Below are 13762 nucleotides of genomic sequence, written 5' to 3'. Positions count from 1 at the left end.
CTGCAGGCGGAGCTGAAACCACGGTGGCAGGGGCCGGGTTCGGAGCTGAAACCGGGACTGCAGGTGGAGGGGCTAGAGAACCGGCAGCCTCAGGGGAAGCAGGGGGCAGGGCCAGAGAAGCAGAAGGAACTGAACACGTGTCTGTGGGGACAGCTGGGGGAGGGGTCAAAGGAGCGGCCAAACACGTGTCTTCAGGGGCAGTGGGGGAGGCATCGTGGAAGCGGAAGCTGCCGCAGGAGAAACCGAACACGTGTCTCCGGAGGCAGCGGTTTTGGGGCTGACTACAGATTGCTTAGGGTGTTTAAGTCCTAAGCAAATATCCTTTAACTCCTGTATCTCAGCCTCAAGGTCACTTAACCTTTTGGGAGGAGGCCTTGTACATATCCTGAAAATAGTAAATATAGCCATGAGAACCCATGGTGTAGCAAAAATTAAAGCGTCTCTGAGATCAAAATCCTGTCCCAGGAGAGAAGGATAGAATGTCTGGGACACCTCCTCATAAAACGGAAAAAATCCCATGGTGGAGGGAAACGTGGGGCCACAGAAGTGGGCAGATGCCACTTACCTGTGTCTGGGCAGTTTCGGAGACCTCAGGCCAGGCGTGGTGTGGGAACGGAACACGATGGGCGCCAGATGTTGTTGCGGCGGTCCGGTGTCGGGCTGCACCACGGAGAAGAGAGCGGACATCCAGAGCAAAGGGGTACACAAATCTTTATAATAGGATGGGGGGGGAGGTTTGGTTCAGACCACGTGGAGCCAGCCAGCAATGGCCGACCACGAGGGGAGAGCAGGGAGCGAGACCTCAGAGAGGGAGAGCCGAGAGCCCAGAGAGAGAGAGGGGAGGGGTGAGGGGGCTTTTTATTGGGCGACAACCAGGGGTGACGTGTAGGGCCAGGATTGGTTGAAAGGGGGCACTCTAGGATTTAGCGGGGCATAGAAAAACCTGGGGGCAGAGACTGCATCAGAATAAGTCCTCAGCAACAATATGGTACAGGTTTGTAGTCCTTGATATATGATGTATGTGTGAATACATCATATACATCTCTCTACTTCTGTGTGTAGCCTGTTTTTATCTCTCTTTCTGTATGGCCTGTTTATATCACTCTGTGTGTGTGGTCTGCTTGTCTCTCTCTCTCTGCATCTCTCTCTCACTGTGTGTGTGGTCTGTTTGTATGTTTCACTATCTCTCTGCATCTCTCCGTTTCTCTCAGTGTGTGTGTGTGTGTCACTCATGTAAAACTAAGTCTGACTGATATCTTGTGAGGCTCTGGAGAGAAAGGACCGAGTTATTTCGTGCCCTGACCTCTTGTCTTCAGAACCGTAAAGCAGTGGATATTGTTTGTTTTGGTTTCTAAGTTTGTGTTAGTTTATGACATAGAGATATCTAACTAAAACTGATTTTGGTACCTAGATCAGAGGTATTGTACCATAAATCAAAGAAATGACTGAGAGCAACTCTAAGTGTGTGTGTGTGTGGGGGGGGTGCAGTGAACAGGGACTAGATGGACTTTGAGAAACACAGGAGAGAAGCTAAGCTTGCAGCAACAGTCTGCTAGTATAAATATGAACTGTGATGGAGGTGCATGTGAAGACTGGGTGGAAGCTAAGAAGACATCTTTGGGAACTGCTGCCCCTTATTTCATGGCAGACAGCTTTGCTATTAGAAATTATTGCAAGTTATTGCCTATTTCTTTTTTTCTGTTGCTTACAGTAAGATGTGATGGGGAAAGATAAATTGAGAGAAAATTGTTATATATAATAAAGTGGGCTTTTATGATTTTGACTGAAAATTTAACATGTAGCAGATTTTGTATGGCCCTTAAGCATGAGATAGTTTTTGTTTTAAAAAATAGGATTTAAGGGCCAGGGAGATAGCAAAATGGTTCTTCAAAGGACTTTGAGAGTTTGAGGTCCTAGATTCAATGCCCAACACTAAAGTAACCTGGGGCTGAGCAGTATTATATATTTTTTTTCTGTGCATCTTTCTCTCTGCATTTCTCTCCCACCCTCTCTCTTTTTCTTTCTCTCTCATTCTTGTCAAAATAAAATAAATAAAATATTTAATCTGATTTTTAATGAAGACTATACAACAGAGGCTGTATATGACTTGCCAAATCTGAGTTAATTACTAAGTAGCCCTTATACAACAGGTTTAGCTACCTAGTTTGTGTAAATACAGGTGGCGATGCAGAGGTTTCACAGGCACCTGTGCTAAATACAGATGGATGGGGTTTATATAACTTTCCCCTACTTGGGAGCTACTCTCTCCCTTGATCCAGCTTTCTAGTACTAGTCCCAACTCTGACACCTTCCCAGACGATACTTTCAGCCCGCCTGCATGTTGGATATTTGGCTCAGATAAAATTCAGTGAAGTCATGAGCCTCTTGGGATACACCTAAAATAAACTTCTTCCAACATGAAGACCCCAAATCTTATCTGCTATATTCTTACCTTTCGGCTCCTGATGAACAGACAGTTCATTCTGCTTTATATCTTAATGCTTTTCAACCAAAAGTTTCAGATGTTACCATGTTGCCAACCTGACTTGCCTGGGCAGACAATCTCACCAGTGAGTCCTGGAATCTCATCTCTCCAGAGCCCTGTCCCAGGAGGGAAAGAGATAGATAGATTGGGAGTATGTATTGACCTGTCAATGTCCATGACCAGCAGAAAACAATGAAAAGCCAGACCTCCCACCTTCTGCATCCCATAATGCTCCTGAGTCCATGCTCCCAGAGGGATAAAGAACAGGAAAACATCCAATGGAGGGGATGGGATCTGGAACTCTGGTGGTGGGAATTGTGTGGAATTGTACTTCTCTTATTCAACAGTCTTGTTGATCATTATTAAATCTCTAACAGAAAAAGATAATAAAATAAATATAGGTGCTCTCAATGTAAAAGTTAGTAAGACTCCAGAGTGTGTTTACAATCAGATCAATGTGGAAATGGAAGGGTGGGGTAGAACACAGGTGACTCATTCTGCACAGAGAAGAAGGAGCCAGAATCTTAACAAGAGCCCAAATCAACTCTCATTACGGAAAAAAAAAAGTTTAGGAGACTTTGGCCTGTTTTTCTGTCTTGGTTAGAGCTGTATCTAATCTAGTGCAGGAAAAACAGCATCAACTTGAGCTTACACCCTCCATCACTGAATCATTAAAAAGAGTTGATAGAGTAACTTGATGACAGCAATTGTTTAGAGCCTTAGATTCTAGTGATCTCAGAAGTCCAATGGAGAAAAAAAAACATCTGCAGAGAGACTTATATTTTAAAAAAATAATAGTTTGTTTCACTTATTTAGTTTGGATAAAGGCAGAGATGAAAGAGAGTGATGGAGTGTGAGAGGGAAAGAGAGACACCTGCAGCACTGCTTCATTACTTGTGAAGCTTCCTCCCTGCAGGTAGGGACCTGGGGCTTGAATCTATATCCTTGTGCACTGTAACATCTGTCCTCCACTTGCATTTTTCTGAAGCTATCTTCAACTTGAGACTCTCTGTAGAGCTTCCATGCAGTGTGTGTGTGTGTGTGTGTGTGTGTGTGTGTTAAGATTGATCTGGCAGAAACAATATATATACATTATTGGAAGAAGGGAGAGAAGTCATAAGTAAAAAGAAACTTGGCCTTGGAATCAATGAACTTGAACCTGCCCTTCACCATACATTCATCTTTATTTTCCCATGAACAAATTAGAGAGAATTGAAATAGATGAGCTATTTCTAGACTGAATTTTTAAAAGTCTAGTTCAGGAAAACATGGGGTAAGGGCACAGGCATGAAAAAGGATAGTATAGAGTGTCCAGGCCACTGCTTGTCTCTTTAATCTAAGAAGTTGTGCTATTACATTTACCAGCTTTTTGCTCAGTTTCATATTTAAGGAAAAGAATCTATTGACTTCAAGTATAAATATCTATACTTAAATTGAGTTATATCCTGTATGGCTTAGAATTTTGAGATCTGTTATTCTCCTGTCTGATAAGACACTGTTTTTGGAAAGAACAGTGAGGAGGGAACAGAATGCATGTGCATAGGTGACTGGTCATGTAGTCTGAATGAAAGTCTAACTGGATATAGTATCCTTGGTTGAAATCCTTTTTTAATTGAGGGCTCAATAAATATCTTGCCATTCTCTTCTGGCTTTCAGAGTTTGAGTGGAGAAGTCTTCTGATAGTCTTATGGGTTTTCCCTGTATGTGACTTTTTGTTTTTCTCTTGCAGCCTATAGGATCCTTTATTTATCCTTGTGTCTTGGTGTCTTCAGGTCTGGGTTGATTCTGTTTGGGACTCTCTGGGCCTCTTGAATCTTAATGTCCTCCTTGTTGTTTAGGTCTGAGAAGTTTTCTTTTATTATTTCCTCTAGATGTTTACTTCCCCTTCCTCTCTTTCTTTCTCTGGTAGGCCAATTATATGAGTGTTACTTCTTTTGAGATTATCCCATATGTCTCTATTGTCATTTTCAGTGTCTCTCAATCTCTTTTTTAGCTCTTTTACCTCCTTCTTAGTTTTCTCTAGCTCATCCTCTGTCTGGCTAATTATGTTTTCTGCTTCTGTCATCCTGATTTCCCTTCCCTCAGCTTCCTTCTTCAGTTCAGTTACACTATTAGCCTGTTCTGCTAGTTGTCCTTTTAGCTCAGCTATTTCAGCTTTCAGTTCTCTAATTACCTCAAGGTATCTGATATTTTCTTTGAGGATCTCATATGTTGTTTCCCTATTTCTTTTTTTTTAATATTTATTTTATTTATTTATTCCCTTTTGTTGCCCTTGTTGTTTTATTGTTGTAGTTATTATTGTTGTTGTCATTGTTGGATAGGACAGAGAGAAATGGAGAGAGGAGGGCAAGACAGAGAGAAGGAGAGAAAGATAGACACCTGCAGACCTGCTTCACCACCTGTGAAGCGACTCCCCTGCAGGTGGGGAGCCGGGGTTCGAACCGGGGTCCTTATGCCGGTCCTTGTGCTTTGCGCCACCTGCGCTTAACCTGCTGCGCTACAGCCCAATTCCCTGTTTCCCTATTTCTGATAGCCCGTTCATCAACAGTTGCCTTCATTTCTGTAACTAATAGTTCCATTACTGTTTGGATAATTTTTTTTATCTATAATTGCTTCTGACTTATTTGGATTTTCTTCTGGGGTCCTGTCCTCATTCATTGTGTTAGCAGTTTTATTTGCTCTCGATTTGACTTTTTTTTTCAGTTGGTGTGGTTTGTATTTTTCTGTCCTGTCACTCTTCAGTTGTGTTGTGTGAGTATAGGCCACACTAGAGTCTTTTCTCAGATGAAGTTGCAAAGCTCAGAAAGTACAATAGCCATGGAAGCAAAGATTAATGAAGTTCAACCAAAACCAGACAGTCAAGCAACACCTCCACCCTAAAAACAAAACCAACAATAAAAAGGGGGATAAAAAAGGAAAAGAGAAAAAGAAAGAAAGAGAGAAACAAGGAAAAGTAAGAATAGACAAGTACAAAATAAGCTGTCAACTATAAATTCTAGAGATCGTGGGAAGAGAAAGAAAAGGAAAGAGGAGAGAGAGAAGAAAGAATCTACTCTCAGTCATACTTCTTCTACAAGATAAGTCATGACCAAGTGCCAGTGAATAAAAAAGAAAGAAAAGCAGTGGAAGAAAAGAGATTTTTCAGATAAGCTTTACAGAAAGAAAAAGAGAAGTAGAGAAAAGAGAGGGGGGTCAAGTTCCTCCCAGAATGTGTAGCCCACCCAATCACCTATCAATGGAAGAAGCAGCAATGGCTACTTTTGCTCAAGTTGGAGAGGGGGAGAAATAGACAAGCACAGGTAATAATGATAATAGAATAAAATTATATAAAACTCCCTAACATTCATTCTGTAGATTGAATCAGTACAGATTGCCTCCACACAGCTTCATTTCTTTCCTAAACCAAGCTAAAACTTAAGCAATTAAAAGAGGTAACTATCAGGCAAACTTATGCCTTAGCAGAAACACAAAGGTACCTCACCCCAGGCAAGACTGAGGCCCTAACTGGTCAGGTATTCTGTCACTCAGATAGACTTCCTGTTACTTTCAATGTCTTTTGAAAAACACCCTAGAAAAACACAACAGGCAAGACTGAGGTCTTGATTGGCCAGGTATTCTGTCACTCAGATAAAGTTCCTGTGACCTTCAATGTCTTTTGAATGACAAGCATTTGAAAGATACCCCTGCTGATCCAGGAGTCTTGCTAAAGAAATTCCCTCCACAGGAGTCTCACCAGGAGTAGCTGGTGTGGGGGATGGGAACTAGCAAAACAGAAAACTCCCTGCCATTCTCAGTTTCCTTTGTCCCTTTGTCCCTGTTCAACCTCTGTTTGCTGGCCCAAATATGAATTCTTCTCTGCTCACCCAGTGCACCCCTATCCCACTACTGACCCAGAATTTCTACCCTCACACAAACTTCCCAGTTTTGAAGCAGCCTCCTTGCAGAGCTCAAGCCATGCACTGTCTCCCAGTCACCATCTTGGCTCTGTGACCCTCAGGTGACTGGGCCTGAAGGCTACTTCCAAGATTGTAGCCACAGAGATGTTTCTAAGGGATATTCTTTATTTAAATCTCTAGGATTCTGAGTCTAGGAACTGTACTGATAAGCGGTCAGTGAATGGTAGAAGCCAGATAGGCCATAGTAATAAACTCTGAATCTAAGGAGAAAATATCCTTTCTTTTATTTTATGTTATTTATTTATTTTACTTGTTAAAGGTAGGGAAAAAATGTGAGGGAAGAGAAGATAAAGAGACAGAAAGGAGGAATCCGAAGCACTGCTTCACCACTCAGACACTTCCCCCACTGCAGATGGGAACAGGGGGCTAGACCCCAGGTCCTTATGCATTCTTCTTCTTCTTCTTCTTCTTCTTCTTCTTCTTCTTCTTCTTCTTCTTCTTCTTCTTCTTCTTCTTCTTCTTCTTCTTCTTCTTCTTCTAGTGTTTGCCCTTCTTCCGTAGCCAGACAACAGCATCAGGTTGAGCCTGATGTAAAGTTTCGAGACCTCCTTTGAATCTGGAGAGGTGGTAGTCGTTGACTATGTGGGTCATAGTCTGTCTGGAGCCGCAGGGGCAGTTCGGGTCATCTCTGGATCCCCAGCGATGGAACATAGCGGCGCACCGGCCATGGCCTGTTCCATAGTGATTGAGGAGGGCCCAATCATAACGTGCTAGGTCAAAGCCGGGTTGACGCTCGCAGGGGTCTGTGATGAGGTGTTTGTTCTTGACCTCAGCTGACTGCCAACTCTGTTTCCAAGAGACTGGAACAGAGAAGTTCAGTGTAGGCGCAGGGGACCAGATTGGGTGACGAGACGTCAAGCGTTGAACAGGGTAGGCGAAGATATCCGCGTATATTGGCAGGTCCGGTCGAGCCTAGATGTGGGAAATGAACTTAGATGATGCAGCATCCCGACGAATATCTGGCGGGGCGATGTTGCTCAGAACTGGCAGCCATGGAACCGGGGTGGAACGGATGGTTCCAGAAATGATCCTCATGGAGGAATATAATTTCGAATTGACCAAGTGAACATGGGGGCTACGGAACCATGCTGGGGCACAGTATTCTGCAGTGGAATAGCATAATGCCAGAGATGATGATCGTAGTGTGGAAGTGCTCGTGCCCCATGAGGAGCTGGCCAGTCTTGCAATGATGTGATTCCTCGCGCCCACCTTTGCTGCAGTTTTTATGAGATGTTTGTGAAATGACAGAGTGCGATCGAGAGTAACGCCAAGATAGACTGGCTGGGCTTCATGCCGGATTCCCGTATCGCCAAGCTGCACATTAAGCTCACGTGAGGCCGAGGCATGGTGTAGATGGAAAACAGATGATACCGTTTTAGCAGTGCTAGGAATTAGTCGCCATTTTTTACAGTAATCAGATATCAGAGACATGTCTTTCGTGAGTGTTTCCTCGAGGATGTCAAACTTGGATGCCTGAGTTGCACAGCAGATGTCATCGGCGTAGATGAACTTCCTTGAAGAAGTTTCTGGGAGGTCATTGATGTAAATATTAAATAGCGTAGGAGCCAGAACAAAGCCCTGGGGGGGGGCCACTTGAGACAAGTCTCCATCTGCTAGACTTGTCACCCAGATGTACCCGGAATCTTCTGTTTTGGAGAAGAAACCATATAGTGTGGGCCACCCATGGAGGCAGGCATCTTGAGATCTTGACCAGGAGACCATGGTGCCAGACCGTGTCATAGGCTGCTGTGAGATCAACAAAGACAGCACCCGTCTTTAAATTCTTCTGGAATCCATTTTCAATGTAAGTTGAGAGGGCCAGGGCTTGTTCGCAGGTAGATCTTCCCGGGCGGAAACTACCCTGGGTGGGTGATAGGAATTTCTCTGTAAGATGAGAAATAAGTGACAGAAGCAGCCTCTCAAGGAGTTTGTAACACACAGAGAGGAGAGAAATTGGTCTATAGCTGGCGACCAGTGTTGGGTCTTTCTTTGGTTTCAAAACCGCTATATGCATTGCAACATGTGCACTCAAAACAGGTGTCTCACCATCTGCCCCCAAGATATTCTTTCTTTTGGTCAGTGAGATCAAGGTTTCCTGGATAACAGTGAAATGACAACCTAGAGTAGTCAAACATTAAAGATACCTTAGCGTCACAATATCTATTGTTCCTCTCAAGAGATTCTTTATGTGTTTTTCTATTGGCTTCAGTAATAACTCCCAGGGCAAGGGCAGCCCGCCATGCTGAATATCCATCTACCTGTCAAGTCCTAGACATAAATCCTAGGGTATTTAATCTTTAGACACCTTAAGCATTCTCTGTTTAAACCACTTTATTTAAAACATTAGAAATCTGAGGCAGAGATCAAAGAATCATTTATTATTTAAGATATAGGCTAAGTTGTAGCAGTAAAATGACTCAAAAATAGAAATGGCTCAAATATAACAGAGCTATAGTTCTCAGTTCTACTGCAGTGCAAGTTTAGATATCTTGTAGCTGGCAGACATACTCTAATACTGTTGTCATTATGTGGCTTGTTTCAAAAAGTCAAGATACAAAAAGAGGAAAGCAAATAGCTTTCTCCTAAGTACATTACCCCAGAGTGACACATTTCTCTCTGTGTCAGAACTTAGTCACAAAACCAAACTCAGTCAAGGAAGAAGCTGTGTCTCTACCTGGGTAGTTATAAAACTTGAAGTTCTGTTACTTAAGGAATGAGGGTAAAATGAATGCTGGCTTACAATTAGTTTCTACCATAAACAAGATCTTGAAAATGAAGGAGAAAGTTTACAACTTGTTAGACTCATTTCATGGCAATGGATGTTGGTCTGAGTTTCATGAGCCCCACAATGTAGGAATTTCAGGACAATTAAGGATCACAGAGATCAAGAGACTATGTAGGGCTTTGTCTAAAAACTGGGAAAATGGCTTAGCTAACTGACACTTTCAGACACTGGTAGTGTTCTTGATGCTGTTGTTGTTGGGTAGGATAGAGAGAAATGGAGAGAGGAGGAGAAGACAGAGAGGGGGAGAGAAAGACACCTGCAGACCTGCTTCAATGCTTGTGAAGAGACTCCCTCCTGCAGGTGGGGAGCTGGGGGATAGAACTGGGATCCTTATGCTGGTCCTTGCACTTTGTACCATGTTCACTTAACCCTCTGTGCTACCATCAGCCTCCCAGGATAATCTTAGTTCACAGTATATATCGTGACTTCAAAGAGGTGTTCTAGCACCATACACAACTTGACCGATGTTACCAACAAATAGTGTTATAGACACTGGGATGTGTGGCCATTTTCAGTGTGTCTGACTTTCACTGAATGTGGAAGCTGCAATCACTTAAGTCAAGGTATTATTAGTCAAAGTATTATGACAAGGAATTAGTGGGTGATAATAAACTGATTCAAGGGGCCAGATGGTAGCACACCTGGTTAAGCGCTCACATTACAGTGTGCAAGGACCTGGATTCAAGCCCCTGGCCCCCACCTTCACAGGGAAATCTTCAGGAGTGGTGAAGTAGAGAGGCATTTATCTCTCTGCCTCATTCTCTCTCTATCTCTCTCTCCTCTCTAAATTTCTCTCTGTCTCTATCCAATAATGAATAAACCAATAAAAGATTTTTAAAAAATCAGCTAGTGCTCTGATAAACTGGAATAACTCATAGGTTGTATAACCTCAATGAACAATTCCTCTGGGGCTTGATAGGGCCAAGGAGGACAATGAACTAAGGATAACTCCAGTTATCATAAGAATCTTCTGGAGATTAAAAAAAAAAAAGCCATGTTCTCTAAGTGTATTAAATTTCTATTTCTAGCCCTAAGTCTCAGGAGAGTTAGAGGATATAGAGATTTTTTTTTTGGAGATAATTTATAACTCAAAACTCCATTCTGTCTTTTCACATCATTTTTCACCTGTCATCCTTCACTGGGATCTTGGATTCTGAGCCATACCAACTTCATACTAATAGTGGGAAAGGGATGTTTTGGTTGAAGAATCTATAATATATAAAACAAAAACTTTGGATTGTTTTGAGTTGTTATGTATGACTCCCAGAGAGATGTGAACATGGTTAAGCCTCTGTCTGGACACTGATTCTCTGGAGGAAAGGATGGATTGTGTCTGCCTGAAGTTCTAGATCAATGGTGCCCTAGCAGGTTGTTTATTCAAATTCCTCTGGTTTATTCAAGTTGTTTATTCAAGTTCCTCTGGTCATTCAAATTGAGAAAGAAATGAGAGACAGCAAGAATATGCTATGTGAGAAAGCTAATGAACTAAGATAAATGGTATTCTCTCTCTCTTAAGTACCGCTAAGGGTAACTAACACTCATTCTCTCCCGTATTATAATGACTATTCTATTTTTCCTACTTTGTTGCCCTTGTTCTTGTCATTATTGTTATTGTTGCCATCGATGTCATTGTTGTTGGATACGACAGAAAGAAATGGAGAGAGGAGGGGTAGACAGAGAAGGGGAGAGAAAGACAGACACCTACAGACCTGCTTCACCACCTGTGAAGCGACTCCCCTGCAGGTGAGGAGCCGGGGGCTTGAACCGAGATCCTTACACTGGTCCTTGAGCTTTGTGCCATGTGCGCTTAACCTGCTATGCTACCGCCCGACCCCCAGATATAAGTATTGTAAAGGTAGGGATCCGTGTTGGTTTTCCTCAGGCCTTTACCTATGGCCGAGTATATTCTCAGTATCTTAGAAATGCTCAGTGGATGCATTATTAAAGTTAAATTCCCTCAACCCAGCTAAAAATGCATTGCACTTCTGTTATTAATGGCAGGTATGAGAGATGTCTTACCAGCTTCCTTTTCAACTTCAAAGTAAATTGTCCAGACATTATATTAAGAACTAACAGCATCCCCTCTCACCCAACCTGCATGGATGAAGAGGTCAGACACTCCTCATCAATAGCCAGACTACCTTAGCGCAGCTCTGACCTGAGCTGACACCAATGAGCTGGCCTTGAAAAGTGAGTTTCTTTTAAATTTCTTTTGTTGACGTCATTTCCCCTTTTAGTCAGTTCCATCCTTTACTCACTGGGATGTTACATTACTGAGACCTAAGATTAGTTGTTTATGGAAGAATGAGTGGGTGTTTGTAGCAGCCTATGCTGAAGTCATTATGCAGTCTCCTTCCAGCACTGCCTGGCCCAAATGCCTGGCTTCATGACTGTGTTTGTAAAGCAGCGCTCAAATCCCTAGTCCCATTCCTTTAACATGGATCTTTCTAGGTGAAGAAGAAAGAGTTGAAAACATATTCTTTGCAGTTATTTTGAGAAATCAGCCTGTTAACATAAAGGGCACTCAATAATTTTTGTTGTTGTTGAATGAATGTGTGAATTGAAAATGTATTTGGAGAATTTTGCATTAGCTCTCCATTCCCAAGGGGTGGCCTTGTCCTCATATACCATCTTCCCCTATTTAACACACTGCCACCTTCCTTTTTGTAAAAATCACAGTTTCTAGTTTATATTTCTTGATTTATCTCTTCCAGAGATTCCTGAGTCACTCACTAATGTCCTTACATCAATCAAAATCTATGTGAAATCGAGTTGCAGAGCAACCACAGTTAAGGTCCTGAGACACGATTATTTGTTAGCTTCAAGCTCAATGCCTTTCTGTGAAATTATTGATTTGGAATCATATTCTAGGTAGACCTTGAAAACTGCTGAAGCATTGTAGACCCCTTGTTATCAGTCTCCCTCTCGATGGCAGAAATGATCCTAGCAGTAGCTTTTTCTTATCAGAAACCCGGTATCCTGGTCCTAGTTAGTTGGACTAATAATGAGTAACTATCACCTGGAGAATACATAAAATTGTATTTGGGGGGGAATCTAAAGGGAAGATAAATCAGCAAACATACCAATTACATGAATTGCTCACACAATTTTAGTAGACTCTGCAGATCTTTATGAGACAAGAAAGGTTATGATATTTTGTAGTCATAAGTGACTCCAATATCTTAGTAGCTTACCCAACCAAAGGTTTATTTTATTTTCTTTTATTAGTGATTTAATAATGATTGAAAAGATTGTGGGATAAGAGGGACATAATTCCATACAATTACCACCACCAGAGTTCCATACCCTATCCCCCCCATTGGAAGCTTCCTTATTCTTTATCCCTCTGGGAGTATGGGCCAAAGATATTCATGAGGTTCAGAAGGTGGGAGGTCTGGCTTCTGTAATTGCTTCTCTGCTGAACATGGGTATTGACAGGTTGATCCATACCCCCAGCTTGTTTCTATCTTTCCCTAGTGGGGTGGGGATCTGGAGAGGTGGGGTTCCAAGACACAATGGTGAGGTCATCTGCCCAGGTAAGTCAGGTTGGCTCCATGGTAGCATCTACAACTTGGTGTCTGAAAAGCATTTATTTTTTACATACACTTTTACGCAATGCTTGTGTGAACTCTGGGCTATATAGCTATACAGGGGCTCACACTGATGGATGGGTGGATGGATGGCTCCATCATCTGATATCTACCATATCTAGGCCAGGAGACTCCTGAGTCAGGGCCAGGGGCAAGGAAGACTGGAGAATTATGCACTGCCTTATACTCAACTTGGAAGTGTATAGGTCACTCTCAAATGGTATGCCTCAAGACCAGTCAAATGAATTTATTTAATTTCTTGGGGTTGGGAAATATATGAAAATGATTTTCAGTAATCACATCCCTGCCACACACAACTGATAGTATATATTTATATATCTGTAACTTATGTGTCTGTCCAAATTCATGATATACATTAATGGAAAATCAGTTCTAATTTAAAAGACTAAATAATGGAGCTTAGAATGTAAATAGGCTCTCTAGTATGTTTTCTTACTATATTCTGTCTACTCTTACATACTATTAAAGGCTGTGATTCCAGAGTTCCCTTGTTAGTATGGCATTCTGACTCCTTATGGGGCATGTCTGTGCCACTGGTGAATTTCCTTTTGCTTTCCTGCTTGGTCTCAACAAGTTGGTTTGAATCCCCATTTGTGGAGATAGTGTGAATATGCCTTTGTTCCAGTCAACCTGAAGAAGCTTAGCTAACAAGTTGCCTTCTGCCTATCCCATCTGCTTTACCTTAGAATACACCAGTATAGCATATCACGTGGCTACTTCTTGACTTCAGAAAACAACAGTGTTCAGCATGCTTTTTTCTTCCTTGAATGTTCCTGAAAATCCCTGTGAATCCCTCCTGGATGTTTCTTATTTCCCTTCCCGGCACATGATATTCAAAGAGAACTCAATGATGATCATTTAGCCTTATAGTAAGATTACTACACACTACAATGATTCTACCTACTTAGAAATGACTGGCACATTG

The sequence above is a fragment of the Erinaceus europaeus genome, chromosome 3 (genome assembly GCF_950295315.1).
Source record: "Erinaceus europaeus chromosome 3, mEriEur2.1, whole genome shotgun sequence".
Lineage (NCBI taxonomy): Eukaryota > Metazoa > Chordata > Mammalia > Eulipotyphla > Erinaceidae > Erinaceus > Erinaceus europaeus.
The sequence above is the reverse complement of the archived record's forward strand: the minus strand, read 5'-3'. Positions refer to the sequence as shown.